The 17,287-nt window shown below is 37.1% G+C and overlaps 1 long non-coding RNA gene across 1 annotated transcript; it reads right to left on the bottom strand.

The window, feature by feature from the left end:
- Positions 1-566: 566 nt before the first annotated feature.
- LOC116421260 lies at positions 567-9,186 on the bottom strand. Its single transcript, XR_004231563.1, has 3 exons — positions 9,003-9,186; positions 4,931-5,071; positions 567-650 (listed from the first exon to the last, which is right to left on the bottom strand). It is a non-coding gene; the product is annotated as an uncharacterized LOC116421260 (long non-coding RNA).
- Positions 9,187-17,287: the final 8,101 nt, after the last annotated feature.

Here is a 17,287-nt window from a genome sequence, read left to right as displayed (position 1 = left end):
TGAATTGAGCTAGCTTTGCCCAGAAAAATAACTCTGGGAGAGGACTAAAAACCATTAAATGAAATTCCCAATCCCTATATTTATGCACACATGCATTTTTGATCTCCTTCACAAGCTAATTGTACAATAATTCAGAGTCTGATTCTTTTTGTACAGCAAAGTAATGTTTTGGTCATGTATACTTACTGTGTATCTAAGTTATATTTTAATATATTTAATATCTACTGGTCATCCTGCCATCTAGGGGAAGGGGTGGAGGGGGTAAGAGGTGAAAAATTGGAACAAGAGGTTTGGCAATTGTTAATGCTGTAAAGTTACCCATGTATATATCCTGTAAATTAAAGACTATTAAATAAATAAAAAAAAAAAAACCTAATGCAAGTGAAAAAAATTAACTCTACTGAAAAATTGCTGGTAGAAGATGAAAAGGAAAAGTTGAAGTACCAAATGACTACAGTCAACATCACAAAAGACCTGGCCACTACCACAAAACAATAAGAGAAGATCTTGAAATACAGTATTCCAGAAGGAAAATTATATAGGCTTGCAACTAAGAATAACTTACCTGCAAAGTTGAGTATATATGTATATGATAAGGGAGAACATGGATCTTCAGAATAGAGATTTCCTCCAAATTCTTCCAAGCATTTCTAACAAAAAGACCAGAACTAAGTGAAAACTTTGAAATGTAAGCACAAGAGTCAAGAGAAACCTAAAAAGATTTTTTTAAATGAGTTTTGGGTATATTGTAATAGGAGGAGAATGAACAAGTGTCCTACAGTACCTTCTTGTCTTCAAAGGGTGATAAAAACATAAAAACAAAAACAAAAACCATGTATTTGAACATGGATTTTTTTTTCTGCTATGAGGTCTTGAAGAGGAAGAGAAAAGGAAAGCTAAAAGGAATAATCATAATAAAATCAAAAGTGAATGTTTTAAAATTACCAAGGACAAGCATGTCCCCAGAGAAGAAATATGGGAAGATACTCCCACACTCTATTGTAGATGTGGAAGTACACATGTAGAACATTATATATACTTTCAGAGTTATTTTTTAAATTTTATTAATGAGTTTTGTGTAGTTTTTTTTCTCATTTTCCTCTTTTTTTCCTTTAAAAAATATTCTTTGTTACATGGAATGATTTTTTGGGAACAAGGAAAGGAAAGGAAACAATAAAGGGGAAATTTTTAGCAAGATAAAAATATATTTTAGAAAAAGGAAATTAACAAGCCAAACTTCTATTAAACACTTATTGTATACAAAGTACTGAGTTTAGATAGGAGACAGGGAGATAATGCTGAGATAAAAGATAGGCATTGCTTTTTTAGAATTTCCAGTCTAGTCATAATTTCATGCAGTTTCCTAGAAGCTCAGACAAGCAGATACATTCCCAGGCCAAGTTAAAGACATGCAGTTTTAACACTGATTCTCAGACTCAACTGAGGACCCAGTTCCTCTTAGGAAGCCTCCTCTGATAATTTACAATTTGGTGGCTTCTGCTTTCTCTGATCCAATGGAAAGAACACTGACTCAGGAACTGGATCCAAATCTGTCTGTTTATACTTAATAGCTGTGTGACTTTGATTGCATCATTAACTTTTGCTGAATTTTATTTTTTTTCACTTATAAAATGAAAGGATTGACAGGTTTTCAGAACTTCCTTCCAGTTTTAGAACAGGAGCCTATGATCTAGAATCATTCTCCATAATCTTGGGCCTGATTAGACATTTCTAGGCATTTTTTTCTTATCTATTACTCTTTTCTCATCAGCCTTATTATAAATCTTTTACAGATAGGAGCTATACCTTCTATTTCATTAGTGGAGCTCTCCGCTACTTAGCATAGTTCTAAGAATAAGAAGTGGGGTGCAGGGAGGAATTGACTCAGTGAAATAGTTCAGTGCACTGAGCACTAGGTCTGGTTTCAGAAAGACTCTAATTCCTGAGTTCAAATATGACCTCAAACACTCACTAGCTATGTGACTTGGGCAAGTTGCTTAACTCTCAGTTTCCTCATCTGTTAAAATGAACTGGAGAAGGAAATGCAAACCACTCTGGTATCCCTGACAAGAAAATCCCAAGGTCACAAAGAACTAGACATAAGTAAATGATTAAACAACATAAAAGTATACAGGAAGCACTTCACTAAATTACATAAGCAAATACATTTTTCTCTCTCTTTCTATCTTTTGTGTTAGTAAGTAATCCTCTCACTTGCTAGTATCCACTTTCCAAAAGTATCTGGCATTTAATTGTTCTGTGTTTATTCACATTTATTCTGTGTATCTTTTTTTTAAAGGATAGGCACTTGGAGAGGTGAGATAGTAGTTAGAGTTCTGAATTTAGAATCATAGGACTTTAGTTCAAATTATGGCCCTGAAACATGCTATTTCTGTAATCTGGGGCAAATGGCTCTCTGAACTTCAATTTCCTTATCTATAGAAGGAGAGAGCCAGACTAGATCATCTCTAAGTTCCCTCAACATTCTAAATATGTGACCCTGTGACTTGAGAATGTGTTTGTTTTACCCACAGTAGCACATAGCAAAAGAAGCTGATAACTCATTTTTCATTCCACCTGGAACCAGGAGGAATAAGTGGAAGATCAAATGCTGGACAAAGGATTCATGGGATCTGAATCCTAGAGCTGAGAGTACAAAACAGTGTAACTCCAGGCATTCAGCAAGGGGACCAAGAATGTCCCTAGAACTTTATTAATCAATTGGTAGGTGTTCATTAAGTATTCCCTAGGAGCCAGGACCTGTGCTATGCATGGGTCTCCCATTGCATCCAGGGTCATCTCCAGTTGTCCTGATTATATTTGGCCCCTGGACCCAAATGGTTCTGGAGGATAAAGTGAGGCAGGTGACCTTGCACACTTAAATCCAACTCACTTGCACGTCATGACATCACCTCCCTGAAATAAAGGTCCTCTTTGAGAATGATGGACAAATAATAACAAGAAGAAAATTAGAAAGAAGGTAGCTTTAGAGGAGGAAAACCCTCCTTCAGGAAGTAACACTTAAACTGAGACAAAACCTGTGGTTTTTACCCTTTTATATGTCATGGACCCCTTTAGAAATCTGGAAAAGCTTAGGGACTCCTTTTTAGAATAACATTTGTTGCCATCGTATAATAATTTCTGTAAGTGATTTATCTAGGGTCATATAACTAGTATTGTCTGATGCTAGATTTAAATTCACACCCAATACATGACCTCACTGCCCCTCACAACATATATTATTGAAGAAAATGCAAAATTTCAATTAAAGGTTAGTGAAAATAATTTTTTTTCTTATCTAAGTTCCCAGGCCTCCTGAAACTTATTCTTCTGAGTACTCTAAAGTTATGTACCCCTAGGGACAAGTGCTAAGGATTCCATAATGTATGGGTAAGATAAATAAATAAAAGAAATTTGAGGAGAGAACATTAATTAAAGAAATCAGAGAAAATCTCATAGATGGGCCATATTTCAGCTGAATCTTACATTGTTCCTTAAAAACTATTCACAGTAAATTATTCAGAGTCAGAAAGATCTGAGTTTAAGTCTATAACATATATATATATATATATATATATATATATATATTATATATTATATAACACATATAAACTATGCTACCATGGGCAAATTAGTTAACTTTTTAAAACTTTTAAGCAACTTTCTGAGATTATTAGCTGAGGAGAAAGCCAACCTGGATTTGTATAATTTTTTGTAATAGAGTCAAAAGAAAAGAAAGAAAGAAATTATTTACAGAATAATAGAATGACTGCAACCTAGATAAGGTTAAAAGATAGTTTCCATTTGATTTTAATGAACTGATATCAGTACGTTTTTAATATAAACTTTTTTTATGATTTTCTAAGTCAATATGTGACCCACAAGGATCCTCATCTACTGTTTAGAGGCCCCCATTCTTATTTAAATTTGATTCCCCTGATCTATTCTACTAATTCTACTGATGACAAAAGTGAGAGCCAAAAAAAATTAAGGGAATTCTCCAAAGTCACATGGTGTAAAAGGTGTCAGAGACAGGATTAAAAGCCCCGTCTTCTAGATCCAAATGTAACACTCATGAGCTGTGCAGTTTGTGGGACTCCATGAAGGCAGGAGACAGAATGCCAGATTCATGGAATATCTGGTAGTTTAGCAAAAAAAAAAAAAAAAAAAAAAATAGTGTGAATAATGGAAATAATGTGAATTAAGGCTAAAAAGGTAGGTGGGAGTAAAGCTGTGGTGAGTTTTGAATACCAAGTTAAGGTACTAGCATTTTATTTAAGAAACAATTAGAAGCCCCTGATGCTTTTTAAAGCAAAGAAATAGCATCTTTCCCTGATATCTCTGTGCATCCCCATTTTAGTCTTCCTGTTCTTTCTGTGTGTCTTATTCTCTCCCTCTTGCCCCACCCCTTCCTTCTTTTCTCTTGGCAAAGATCCTGAAAATGTGATTTTTGCATCTCTCCAATTACCTTCCTCATGGTAATATCCTTGACCAATTTCAGCCTGTTTTTTACTCTTCTTTCTTTGGAAGGAGGATTGCACCAGTTCCCTGTTTATTCTCCCTGACCTTGAGGACAGCCTTTATTGAATATACTACATTCCTTAGCTTCAGCCCTCTCTCCCCTTCTTATCCTAGCCCTGTCTCTTCTAACTGTTCTGCCTTTGCTTCCTCTAGTCACACTTTCTCTTTCACATCTCAAGATCCTGACCCTCTGTGCAGAGTCCAACAGGGTCCCTTTCCCATAGCCTTAGTTTCTCCCCAGACTGCATCATTTTTTCTTTGCTAGCATACATTTAGCCTTTAGAATCATAGATACATGGAGTTGTTAGAACTTTAGCAAGCATCTATTCACATCTCCAGCTAACTGTGGCCTAGCCCCAACCTTTCTATTCTATCCAACTAGGAAAGCCAATTTCTTTGTTCGACCTACCTTGATACGCTGTACAGAAATCAGAACAATTATCTGAATCAAGAACTGCATCCTCTTTCTCTGCTCCATTTTCCCTTTTTCTTAGAAACCTCCAGGTTGCAGGAGATACAAGGGGCTGATGTACATGTCTAGAGTTTGAGGCTTGAAGAAAAAACAAGAAAGACAAAAGAGACCATATTGATTTGATCATTCAAGTTATGTGCTCAGCTGAAAAGCCCCAAGGAAAGGCACTAAATGAATATTTCTGAGCTTTGGACTCAGAGCAGAAAAGGAATTTAGAAGCTCTTTAGTCCAGCCTTCTCCTCTTACAGAAGATAGAATCGAAGGTTAAGAAAAGGAAGGGATTTATTCAATGTTATATGACAAGGTAGTGACAGAGCCCAGACTGTTTCCCAGGCTTTCTGACTCCCATTCCAGATAGAGAGGCAATGTGGTACAATAGGGAGCATCCTACTTGGAACCATTACTTGTGTGATCCTCAGCAAGTCACTGAAACTCTCTGAGGGGGCTGATTTCCTCATCTATAAAAAAAAAAGGAATTTGGACCAGTTGGTCTCTAGGTTCTCTTTCAGCTCTAAAATTTTGTGACATATATAAAGATCTTAAATAATAATATAAAAATTAAATAATAACATAGTACAAAGGCATTATAAAGCTGTACAAAGTGACATGTTAAATCAAACACATTGATAGTAAATCTAAGTTCAAAAGATGAAGAAATCACTAAAATAATTTTATATTTATCCAGCGCCTTATGATTTACAAGGTGCTATACTTGTGATATATATTAAAAATACTATATTTGTTATCTCATTTAAGTCTCACAATGATGTTCAGAAGTAGATAATGCAAGTATTATTTCTCCCATTTTATAGATGAAAAAAGTGAAACTCAGAAAAAGTAAACTGACTTACTCAATAGTCACAAAATTAAAGGTCAGCTTTAGGTCTTTGGACCTTCTCTTTACTTCAATCATGCTGTTTCTGTTCACCCTCTACAGAATGATGTAGTATAACTTGATGGGGAAGGGGGGACTTAAACTGAGACAAGAATAAATAGACTTTAAATCAGTTGAGATGAAATGACAGACCTAGTTTCCCTTTAGTGGAAATAGTGAGATTGAAAATATGGAACTTGTCATGTTTGGGAGCGATGAGAAGACTAGTTAAAACAGATGATCCATGTTTGGTGGCAAAGCAGTGAGAAGTAAAGTTGGGAAGGTAGGTTAGAATTATATTATAGAGGGACTTGAATGCCAAACATGGAAACTGATCCTCTGATCCCTGACTATCTTAATCTTTTCCCTTCCTTCCATTTCTTTTATTTTTTATTTTTTCTTTCTTTCTTTTTTAAATTTTTTTGAGGTTATGAGATTTAAGTGACTTGCCAAGGGTGACATAACTAATAAGTGTCTGAGGCCAGATTTGAACTCAGGAAAATGAATGAGTCTTGGTGACTTCAGGGCCTGTACTGTACCACCTAGCTTCTCTGAAAATATATAGCAATACCTGAAAAACAAAAACCTCCCAAACTAGTACCCCATTCTCCTCTACTGCCTTGGTAATTGGGCTGGGGTGTGATTAGAACCAGCTCAAAGTAATTTGAGAAAGCCAATTGTTAAATTTTCAGTGTGAGCATTTATGCCTTGAAAATCAAAAAATGCTGTAAATCAAGGCTTGATCTGTTTCTTAAGTCTTATCTAGACTTAAGAAAGTAATAAATAAAATATTAATAACACAAATTAAATGTGTGTCATTCATGCATCTTTTGGAATCAGTTGTTAAATATTAACCAACAAACTGCCATCCATGGAGACAATGACATTTTCTTCTACCAAATTTGATGATATGATATAGCCAAAGAATGAGTCATTCATCTTCTTATGGGACTCAGAAGATCAATTATGAGCTTAGTCCATTTCCCAGCAAGATCAAGCAAATTACTCTTTAGAGCTGCCTTCTTCCTCATTCACATGAGACAGAAAATAAGAGAAATAATAGAGGCAGAAGAAATAGAAATGGCTATGGATTCTTCACCACATGGTGCCCAAGTGAAGAGATAAGGTAACCAGCCAGCCCTCAGACAATTCTTTAGATTATGTGTAACTCCCTTAAACAATTTCTGATCTATACCAGCAAGGGATAGAATGAAACTGCAGGCTTTTTCCACCCACCAAATATTGTAGATGGGTAAATTGAGACTTGGAGAAGATAAATGACTTACTTAGGGTCAAATAATCAATAAGGAATAGGTTAGGAAATTCATCACAGTCTTTCAATTCTAATCCCAAACTTCTCTTTTCTATGTCACACTGGCTCTGCCAATTTTTAACAAATAAATTCAAGCTTTAAATGCTTATTGTGCTACTAGGAATTTTTTTTTCTAGCATGAATAAATATCCGGTAATTACTTAATGGCTATCTTCCCTCCATGTTTTCATTCTGGATTGTTGTATACAGTCTTTGTTTAAGGAGAGGCCCACCTGGAGTAATAACAAGAACAATAAAAAGTAATCTCCCCAGTTTCCAAAAGGAATGAGAGGGCCATGTGCATGCTGTCTAGGAAACATCCAGAATGAGGTTACTAGTAAACATTTATGTAGCTCTTAAAATTTATACATTTATTATCTTGATTTTTAAAATTATCTGAGGGTATAGGGACAAAGTTTAAAATGTTCAATAATATGCCTATAAAACTAGGAAAGCCAGAAACAACATAATAAAAAATAAAACAAAACACTTGGCTTTTTGGAAGGAAATGCCAGTTGGCAGGAAAGCTACTGTTTGAAGGGACCAGAAAAGCAAAAACACCAGGGCTCCACTCCCTTTCTAAATGTGGGGAATTGGAGCAGCTAGATGGTGCAGTGGATAGAGCACCAGCCCTGAAGTCAAGAGGATCTGAATTTGAATATAGTCTCAGACACTTGACACTTACTTGCTGTGTGATCTTTGGCAAGTCACTTAACCCCAATTGCCTGGCAAAAAAAGATGGGGAGCTGACTCCAGATCCTTCCAAGCTCAGTGCAGGTACTCCATTGGGGAAAGTATGATTGCTAAAAGGAATATTGGATTTGGTCTCAGAAGGTGTGAATTCTGATCCAGAAGATAACACATAACTGGTGTGACTTTGAACTAATCACATCATTTCTATTTCTACGTATGTAAAAAGAGGAGCTATATAAATGCCAACTATAATTAAAAACTTTTAAATTCTACTTTCTATTAATCAGACATTCATTATTATTATGCTTTACAGAAACATGGGTAAATAGAACTGCAATGAATTTTAGGAAGGGTCCTGAAAATTTGGCACCCATTTCAGGATCTAATGACACTTTATTTGCTGTTTTATAAAAATGTCTAACATAGACTTCTCTCTCCAGGACTCTTAAGTATCTTAAGTACCCTCAGATTAACCACAGATTAAGTGATGTAGTGGAAGGAGTGGTGGGCCTGAAGTCAGGAAGACTGAGTTTGAATGTGGTCTCAGACACTTACTAGTTGTGTGACTCTGGGCAAATCATTTAACCCTGTTTGCCTCAATTCCTCATCTGTAAAAATGAATTGGAGAAGGAAATGGCAAACCAGCCCAGTATCTTTGCCAAGAAAACCACAAATCAGGTCACAAAGAATCAGATACAACTGAAAATAGTGAACAACTTCTTTCTCTGCAATGCATTTTATTTGAGTGAAATTCTTCTCCCCTTGTAGCCTTTCTCCCCGTTATTGATCCACCTGCCTCTGAGCTTCAAAACTCTCAATTAAATTGCTATTCTAACCTCTGGGAACCTACCATCTTGCTGTCCTTAAATAGAATCTTAAAACTATAGAATTTTCAAAAGGAATCTTAAAAATAATCTGATGATGAAATGAACTTCTTTTTCAATTTCTGTGCAAAGTAGTCATACAGTTTATGCTTAAATACTTGCTGTGGTGGGGAGTTCAGTATCCTCAGATGGATAGCTCTGTTAGGAAGCTCATCCTTGTGCATAGTGGAAACCGGTACTTCCTAGTAAATTGTATTTATTTATCCAAGCTATTTCCTGGAGTCACTCAGAATACATTTTACTCACTTTACTTTAAGTGTGGACAATCATCCTTTGTGGCATTCCTTCCCATGACTACCATCACTAAATGTTCTCTTCTTCAGGCCGAACATTCCAAGTTCTTTCAGCCATTCCTCTTTTGAACCTTCATGGTTCAAACCTTAATATCCAGGTCACCTTTCTCTGGACATGCTCCAATTTGTCAATGTCCCTCCTAAAAAACAGGTTTCCTAGTATTAAACACAATGCCCACTGAACTATCAGTTCTATACATTTAATTTCTTTTCACTCTCATGAAATAAATAAGGAGGCAAATGAGTTACCTGCATTATACAGAATGTGTACAAAGGATGTCAGCCAGGGCTAGTGAACTGTGATATCCTGTGAATGTGTGAGTCACACAATTATGATTTAATATCAATAAATTTTTGATTTGTATACCTATTTAATATACCTATATATCCAATGTCACATAAAAATTTCTCAGGTTTTCACCTGAGTGAAAAGGAGTCACAAGTGATCTAGCCTAATCCATATCAAAGCAGGAATCCCTTACCTTGGTACAAGTCTTGAATGATTTTCCTATCTACTAAATACTAGGGGCAGCTACATGGTACAGTGGATAGAGCATAGGGTCTAGAGTCAGGAAGTCCTGAGTTCAAATCCAGTCTTAGGTATTTCCTAGTTATGTGACCCTGGGCAAGCCATTTAACCCTATTTGCTTCAGTTTCCTCATCTTTAAAAATGAGTTAGAGAAGGAAATGGCAAACAGTTCGAGTATCTTAGCCAGGAAAACCCCAAATGGGTCCTAAAGAAACTAAGCAGCAACAAACATTAGGAACATTACTGGTGAATGGGGAAGAAAACTTGGAAGATAATAGGGGGTGGACAACCAGAATAAGCTATTCACCCTGAATTCTCAACCCACTGCTTTTCAGCTATATGACAAGTCTTGGTTTTTTGCTGTCTCTGTTCCCAACTAGAAAATGAAACAAAAATTAATACTTTCTCTAATGAAACTAAAATTTCTATAGTTTGAGAATAGAAAGTAACTTTGTATACAATATTTCCTTTAAACCTCACCAAATCCCTGTCAAGTTGGTACTGCAGGTTTTATTATTTCTATTTTATAGATAAGGAAACTGAGGGCTAAAAGGAGAAGTGATTTGTTAGCCATACAACTCCAATAAGAAGTGAGAAGTGAACCTAGGTCTTCTTCTTCTTCTTCTCTTCCTCCTCCTTCTCCTTTTTCTCTTCTTCCTCCTCCTCCTCCTCCTCTTCCTTCTTCTTCTCTTCCTCCTTCTATTCCTTCTCCTTTTTCTCCTCCTCTTTCTTCTTCTTCTTCTCCTTCTCCTTCTTCTAGTTCTTCTCCTTCTTCTAGTTCTTCTCCTACTTCTTCTAGTTCTATTACTACTACTACTTCTACATTTCCTTTTCTCTTCCTGCTCCTCTTCCTTTTGACACAATAATCAGGACTAAGTATCTTACCCAAGGTTACACAGCTTGTGCTGTATCTGAGACCAAATTTGATCTCAGATCCTCCTGACTCCAGAGCCAGGGCTCTATCACTGCACCACCTAGTTGCACCCCAGATTTTCTTCTTTTCAAGCCCCATACTGTCCTCTGTGACACTCACAGAACCACATAACTCCCTATTATTAAAGAGAGTTACTTTGCTAAAAGGAGGAGGAGCAGGAAGAGAAGAGGAAAAGTAATAGAAGAAGAAGGAGGAGGAAGAGGAAGAGGAAGGGAAGGAGGAGAAGAAGAAAAAAAGAAGAAAAGAAGATGAAGGAAGAAGAAAAAAGAAGATGAGAAAGAAGAAAGAGGTAGTAATAATAGAAGAAGAATACTAGAAGAAAGTAGTAGTCATAGCAGAAGTAGGAGAAGAAGAAAGTAGTAGTAGAAGAAGAACTAGAAGAAGAAGAAGATTCCGCAGCATGGGAGAGATCACCACTTATTAGAGTGGTCAGGTGAAGTTCTCTTATAGAGAAGATTCTGTGGATTGTTGTTGTTCATCCTTTGTTTTCAAAGCAGACCAATGACATCATGAGGTGATATCTTGGTCCACATGTGATGAACTTGAAGCCAAAATGCTCAAAGCCTTTGCCCTCACTCTCTCTTCTAGAGTCATTGAACTCCAGCAACAAGACAAAAGTCAAGATTGGTCATGGCCTACAAAGGAGTGGATGATGTTGGCATCTTGGGTGTCTGACCAAGCTTTAGATGCTCCATATAGCATCTGCCTCAGACACCTTCAAGTCCATTGGAACAAATTGTTTTTATCCTCCCATCTTCACATGCTTGGGATAGACACCCCAACTCACCAATGGGTTGAGACCTGTTGGTTACCCTCAACCTGAAGTCCCATGGTAAATGATAAAATATAAGCACATTATAGATGCTTAATAAATGCTTGTTCTTCCCTTGAATGGAGCATACCTGTCACATAAAAATCCTTCTGTTTTCTTTCAATAGGTCAAATGTCTTAGTATCTAATATCTAGATACTTTTATCTAGTATCTATACCTTTTCTGCCACTTATCTACTGTGTTGACTTGGACCAATTACTTCTCCTGAGTTTTTTTTCCTCTATAAAATGATGGGGTTGTATTATATGATTTTAAAGATCCCTCCAGAGTTGATATACCACGGTTCCATTTTGTGAATTTGTCATGCATCTGAGTCACACTATATGATACCAGTTGAGAGAAAGATAGGGAGCTAGGCTACTATGATGGGGAAAAAAAATGCAATGAGCAGAAATATCATTCTTGATTCACTTTAATTTCAGCAGCTGATGTCTAATCAGAAACACATTTTTCATCCTTTGGGTCTTCTATTCTACAAGTTTGTATCTTTGACCAGAAAAAGACCCCGGAAGTGATTTTGTTCAATCCACTCCTTCTTCAGATAAGAAAACTGAGAGCATGCTAAGTGTGAAGGGCAAATCCTGGGTTGGAACAAAAGGCCTCTGTAGTTGCCTTTGAGCTCAGAATCTACAATCTGTCTGATCTTGGGCAACATCTAATCTCCTAAATAATTGGGCTTGCCTAGATTCCAAAGGCCCTTCAGATGCCCCTCATTTGGAAAATAGCTGAATAAATTATGGTATATAAATTAATTGAATGTTACTATTCTATAAAAAGTGATCAGCAGGATGATTTCAGAAAGGTCTGCAAAGACTTACATGAACTGATGGAAAGTGAAATGAGTAGAACCAAAAGAATATTTTACACAGCAACAACAAGATTAGGTGATGATCAACTGTGATGGATGTGGCTTTTTTCAACAATGAGGTGATTCAAGTCTATTCCAATAGACTCGTGATGGAGAGAGCCATCTGCACCCAGAGAGAGAACTATGGCAACTGAGTGTGGAGCACAACATAGTATTTTCAGCTTTTTTGTTGTTTGCTTGCTTTTATTTTCTCATTTTTTCCCTTTTTGATCTGATTTTTCTTGGACACCATGATAAGTGTGAAAATATGTTTAGAAGTATTGCACATGCTTAACCTATTAGATGACTTGCTGTCTAGGGTGGGAGGGAGGGAGAAAAATTTGGAACACAAGATTTTGCAAGGGTGAATGTTGAGAACTATCTTTACATATATTTCAAAACATAAAAAGGTATTATTAAAAAATAAAGCCCCTTCTAACTTTACAGCTGCAGATCCTATAATGTGATTTGAGCAGAATCACAGCACATCATATCCCTTTGGGACCCTTTGGGAAAAGGAAATGGATTCAGAGAAGATTGTGAAGGTGCTCCAGACAATATATAAACTAGATCTTCTAAAATCAAGTCCAGTATTCTTGACAGGATACAATGCTTACTCCTGTTCCTTCAAATTATCTTTCTCTACCCTAAAAATTTACAATTAGAGATTAATTCCCTTTGATCTGTTTTACATCATCTTTGGGAATACATTATAAAAACCCAAGTAGCTCTGACATAGCATCATATTTCTGACATTATTTAAAAAATAATATTTAAAATTTTTCAAGTAATAATTAGGTTCAAAGCATTTGCACTAGATGCTGAGAACAATAACAACAACAACAAAAAAGAAATTAGTTCCCTTCTCTTTATTTCATTCCTTCTCCCACTAGTCCTGATGCATTTCTTTCACTAAGACATCCTGGTTATTGAGGCCTTCAAGCTCATCCCTCTCCTCAGTATTAACTGTAACCTGCCATCTACCATTTAGAAAGATCCAACAGCCTCACATCAGTGGAAGCTTTCTGGCATCACTTTAACTAAGGAATCTTGGCCCATTCTGATGCTTAAGTCCATAAGCAAGCAGGTAATGGGATAATGCTGCTTAAAGCAATGAGCAGAAATCAGAGACCCCACTTCCACCACTTCCCACCATCTCCCACCATCTGTCTTGGAATCCCTGTCTTCATAGAGACACAATTGGCCGCTGGCAGCTGGTGTTATTCATGGAACTCCAGCACTGGCCAGGCCCAAGGCCCCAGAGCCATTATCCCATTCTTCCCACTTCAAGCAGTCCAGACCCAGATTCATTTGAGACAAAGGGACAAAGATCTCATCTTCTGGACCTGCTTCAGCCTGAAAAGGGTGAGAAGCTGATGCAGCCTAGTGGGATCCAGACTGAGGAGGGGAGATGGGTGACTTGCAGGCAGCACCAGCAGGATGAGAGTGCTGAGTGGCAGAATCAGGGATATGGTGATTTCAGGTTTACCAAATCATTGGAATCTCATTGCTTACAGTCTTGAAGAAACAACTCTCACAAGTAGATGAAAAAATGCAAGGATCAAATGTGAGTAAAATAGAATTAACAAATTGGAGTTAGTATAAGGGTTACTAAGGAGAGTAACCAGGGATCCCTCCCAGGGGCAGACTGAGGGGAAAGAAAAAGCTTTCATGAATGTGGCTCATCCAGACAGCTTTTCCTAGAATAGGTACCAAAGAACACTTTTCCCCCAATTCCTGCTTTTGTTTCTTCAAAGGAGTAGGGACAATAGGTAAAATAGTGTGGCCTTCAGGGAGTATGATCTCCCTTAGCAAAAATTCTGAAGCCTTTTCAGACTTACAACGGAAGGCTTTGAGAAGTATTTTGAAGCCTCTGCCAGGGGCCTGTTGTAGAATCCATCTGCCAATCCTTCCCTAAGAAGGTACTCCTCCTCCAGGTCGGCTTAAGGAAGAGGGATTTAACAGCCCTTTTAGAATATACTTGTCTGGGAGCTAAATGAGGGAATGTAAGAGTCAGGACTTGAGGAATTAAAGGTGCCCTGGTCAGGGACAAATAAAAGCAACACAGGCCTATATGATGAAAAAGAACAGAAACCTAAGGACAGCTTGAACTTATTGTACCCTCTCTCCTAGATGGCAGGGAATCCAATATATGTCACAAATATTAAAATAGATGTTAAATCCAATATATGTAAATATTTACACAATTATCTTGCTGCCCAAAAATTGGGTCAGAAACAACAACAAAAAATGAGTAAGAAAACAAAATGCAAGCCAACAACATCAAAAAAAAGTGAAAATACTATGTTGTGATCCAGACTCAGTTCCCACAGACTTCTCTCTGAGTGTGGGTTGACTCTCTTCATCACAAGATCCTTGGAATTGACCCCAATCATCTAATTGTTGAAAAGAGCAGGAAGGCACAAATCCCAGAAGGCCCCCATCCACTGTGTGGAACAGGGTACTAGAACACCTTACCCAACTTGATTACTCTGAGGCATCCCCAGATACAAAGAGAAAGCATTTGTTCTGTCCTCATCAAGCCCTCCAACTGAACAGCCCAGCATGGTGTGGATCCCTGAGCCAGAAGCACGGAAAGGATTAAATAGCAAAAGACTTGGGTTCATTGGATGAACTGAAAAGGAAGTAACAACTGACCAATAATCAGGAATGCTGTCTACTACATGTGGATCACATAATTTCCTGAAGCTTAGTCCTAGGGTATTACAGCCTTTGAGAAATATGCACCTGGGCCCATTCAGATGGAAGGAAGGAAGGAAGGAAATAAAGGAAGAAGAAAGGATGGTGGGAGTGAGGAAGGAAAGAGATAGCTGTGTGAAAGTGACCTTCAGTAGGTGAAAGAAGCCATCTTTACCTCAATTTTTACCTAACCCTAATGGTACACTTTTTTCCAAATCAAGAGGCAAAAAGCTTTATTATGTTGCCATAAGGTGGGCAAAGTTGGTGCAAAACTCAAGCTCAATTCCTAATGAATCAGCTCGGGGATTTGCATTCTGATTAAAACCTGTCTGTGGGGTCAAAATAGTCCTAACAATGTAAGGAACTCAACAAGAGACCATTGCAACAAAGGCCCACTGAAAGACAAGATAATTCTGTCAATGCCCCTCTCCAGGTCAAACTGACTCGAGAAAACAGACGAGTTAAAAACCTTGCCTCCAGGGCCATCTCCAATCCTCTTGATCTACATTTGGGCAATGGACCAAGACGGACCCACAGGAGATAGTGGGGTTGGTGACCTTGGATAACTTTCCCTTACTTAAATGCAATTCACTTGCTTGTCAAGGACATAACCAAGTCATTCAGGAGCCAGGGAGATGCTTTTCATAAGGTGAGAGTACTGCCCTGCATGGGCCAATGTAACGAGGTTCCTGCCCACTCTAAACTTCCAAGATTTTGTAGAGTAGCAAGGATGCTTTGCATGTTTCACCTTGATGGATTGTATTTGTTATTGAAACCCTGGTAAGAATCTATACCTTGAAATGAAAATCATAGGCACACCTCACATTTGATTTCAAAGGATTTATAATACATCTACCCTCTAATTATCTCTTCCCATTAGTCTTGCATAAGATCCCCTTTATTATCCACAGTTTACAACTGAGCAAACTGTGTCTTAGAAATTGTATTGCTTTTTGGATCTTTACTCAGGCTTTCATAGTTAGAATCTGAACTAAGACCTCAAGTCAGGTCTTCTGATTCTTAGACATCAACCTGAATAACTCTAATGATATGCTTTAAGTAAGCACATTAATAAAAGAAAATAACAATCATTTACATTTTCACATAAGTTTAAAATTTACAGAATGCTTTTCTCAGAACGCTTCATAAATACAAGTATTGTTATTCATTCCCATTCTATAGGTGAAGAAACTGAGGCTCACATGTGATATTATTGGAACACCAGGATATTTTTATTATTAAACATCAAGGATAGCAAGGGAAGATGTATAACAAGACACGATATGCTTCAGTGTCAAATGAATATATAGAGGGTACAGGGATTTGGGGTGTTGTTAGAGAAAATTGGCCACTCCATCAAGCCCTGTTCTATCTTATTTTCAAGCTGATTTGTAGCACTGCTAGGGGAATTATAGAGGCTGAAATTAACCCTTTCACAACAAATCTACCAGTGCCTTGACAAATTGGCTACATTGGATTCACAAGATGATTTCAAGAGAAGCAGACTAGACTCTGTACCTAGGGTGTCAGAGTTAAAAGTTGGACAGTCAGCAGGGTGATGTCAGAGACACCTGGAGAGACTTACATGAACTGATGCTGAATGAAATGAGCAGAATCAGGAGATGATTGTACATGGCAACAAGAAGTTATACGGTGATCGATTACTTATGGACGTGGCTTTTTTTCAACAAGGAGATGATTCAGGCCTGAGCCAATGATCTGTGATGATGAGAGCCATCTGCACCCAGAGAGAGGATTGTGGGAACTAAATGTGGATCACAACATAGCATTTTCACACTTTTGGTTATGATTTGCTTGTATTTTATTTTCTATCCCATTTTAAAATTTTTTTTTATTTCATTTATCTTTTGCATCAAGATCATTGTATAAATGTGAATGCCTATATTGGAATGAACACGTGTTTAACCATGTTTAGCATATATTGGATTGCACACCATGCAGGTAAGGAAGTGGGGAGAAATTGGGAATAATTGGAAGACACGGTTTTTCGAGGGTCCATGGTGAAAAAACTTTCCTTGCATATGTTTTGAAAATAAAAAACTTCAATAAAAAATAAAAAGAAGTTTGCCAAAAAGATATGAATGAAGGTAAAGACTGTTAGAAGCGATAAAGATGAAGAGAAGGAGGAAGATGTCAATTTTGTTGCCTTATCAGTAATGAAAGACAAATTATCTATCCTGGACTTGAACCAGAAAAAGAAGACATGAAAGCCAAATCAAAAAAGTTTTACAAAGAAGCATATCCAATTCCCTTTACCCATGAACAGGGGATGCAAATATATTTTTTTCTTTATTAATGGACAGTCAGACAATGACAAGAATTTTAAATGTTTAGTGTTCAGAAACATTTTTAAGGAGAATCTGTGGGAAACTCAA

This window comes from Sarcophilus harrisii, chromosome 1 (assembly GCF_902635505.1).
Source record: "Sarcophilus harrisii chromosome 1, mSarHar1.11, whole genome shotgun sequence".
In the NCBI taxonomy this organism is placed as follows: Eukaryota; Metazoa; Chordata; class Mammalia; order Dasyuromorphia; family Dasyuridae; genus Sarcophilus; species Sarcophilus harrisii.
The sequence above is the reverse complement of the archived record's forward strand: the minus strand, read 5'-3'. Positions and strand labels throughout refer to the sequence as shown.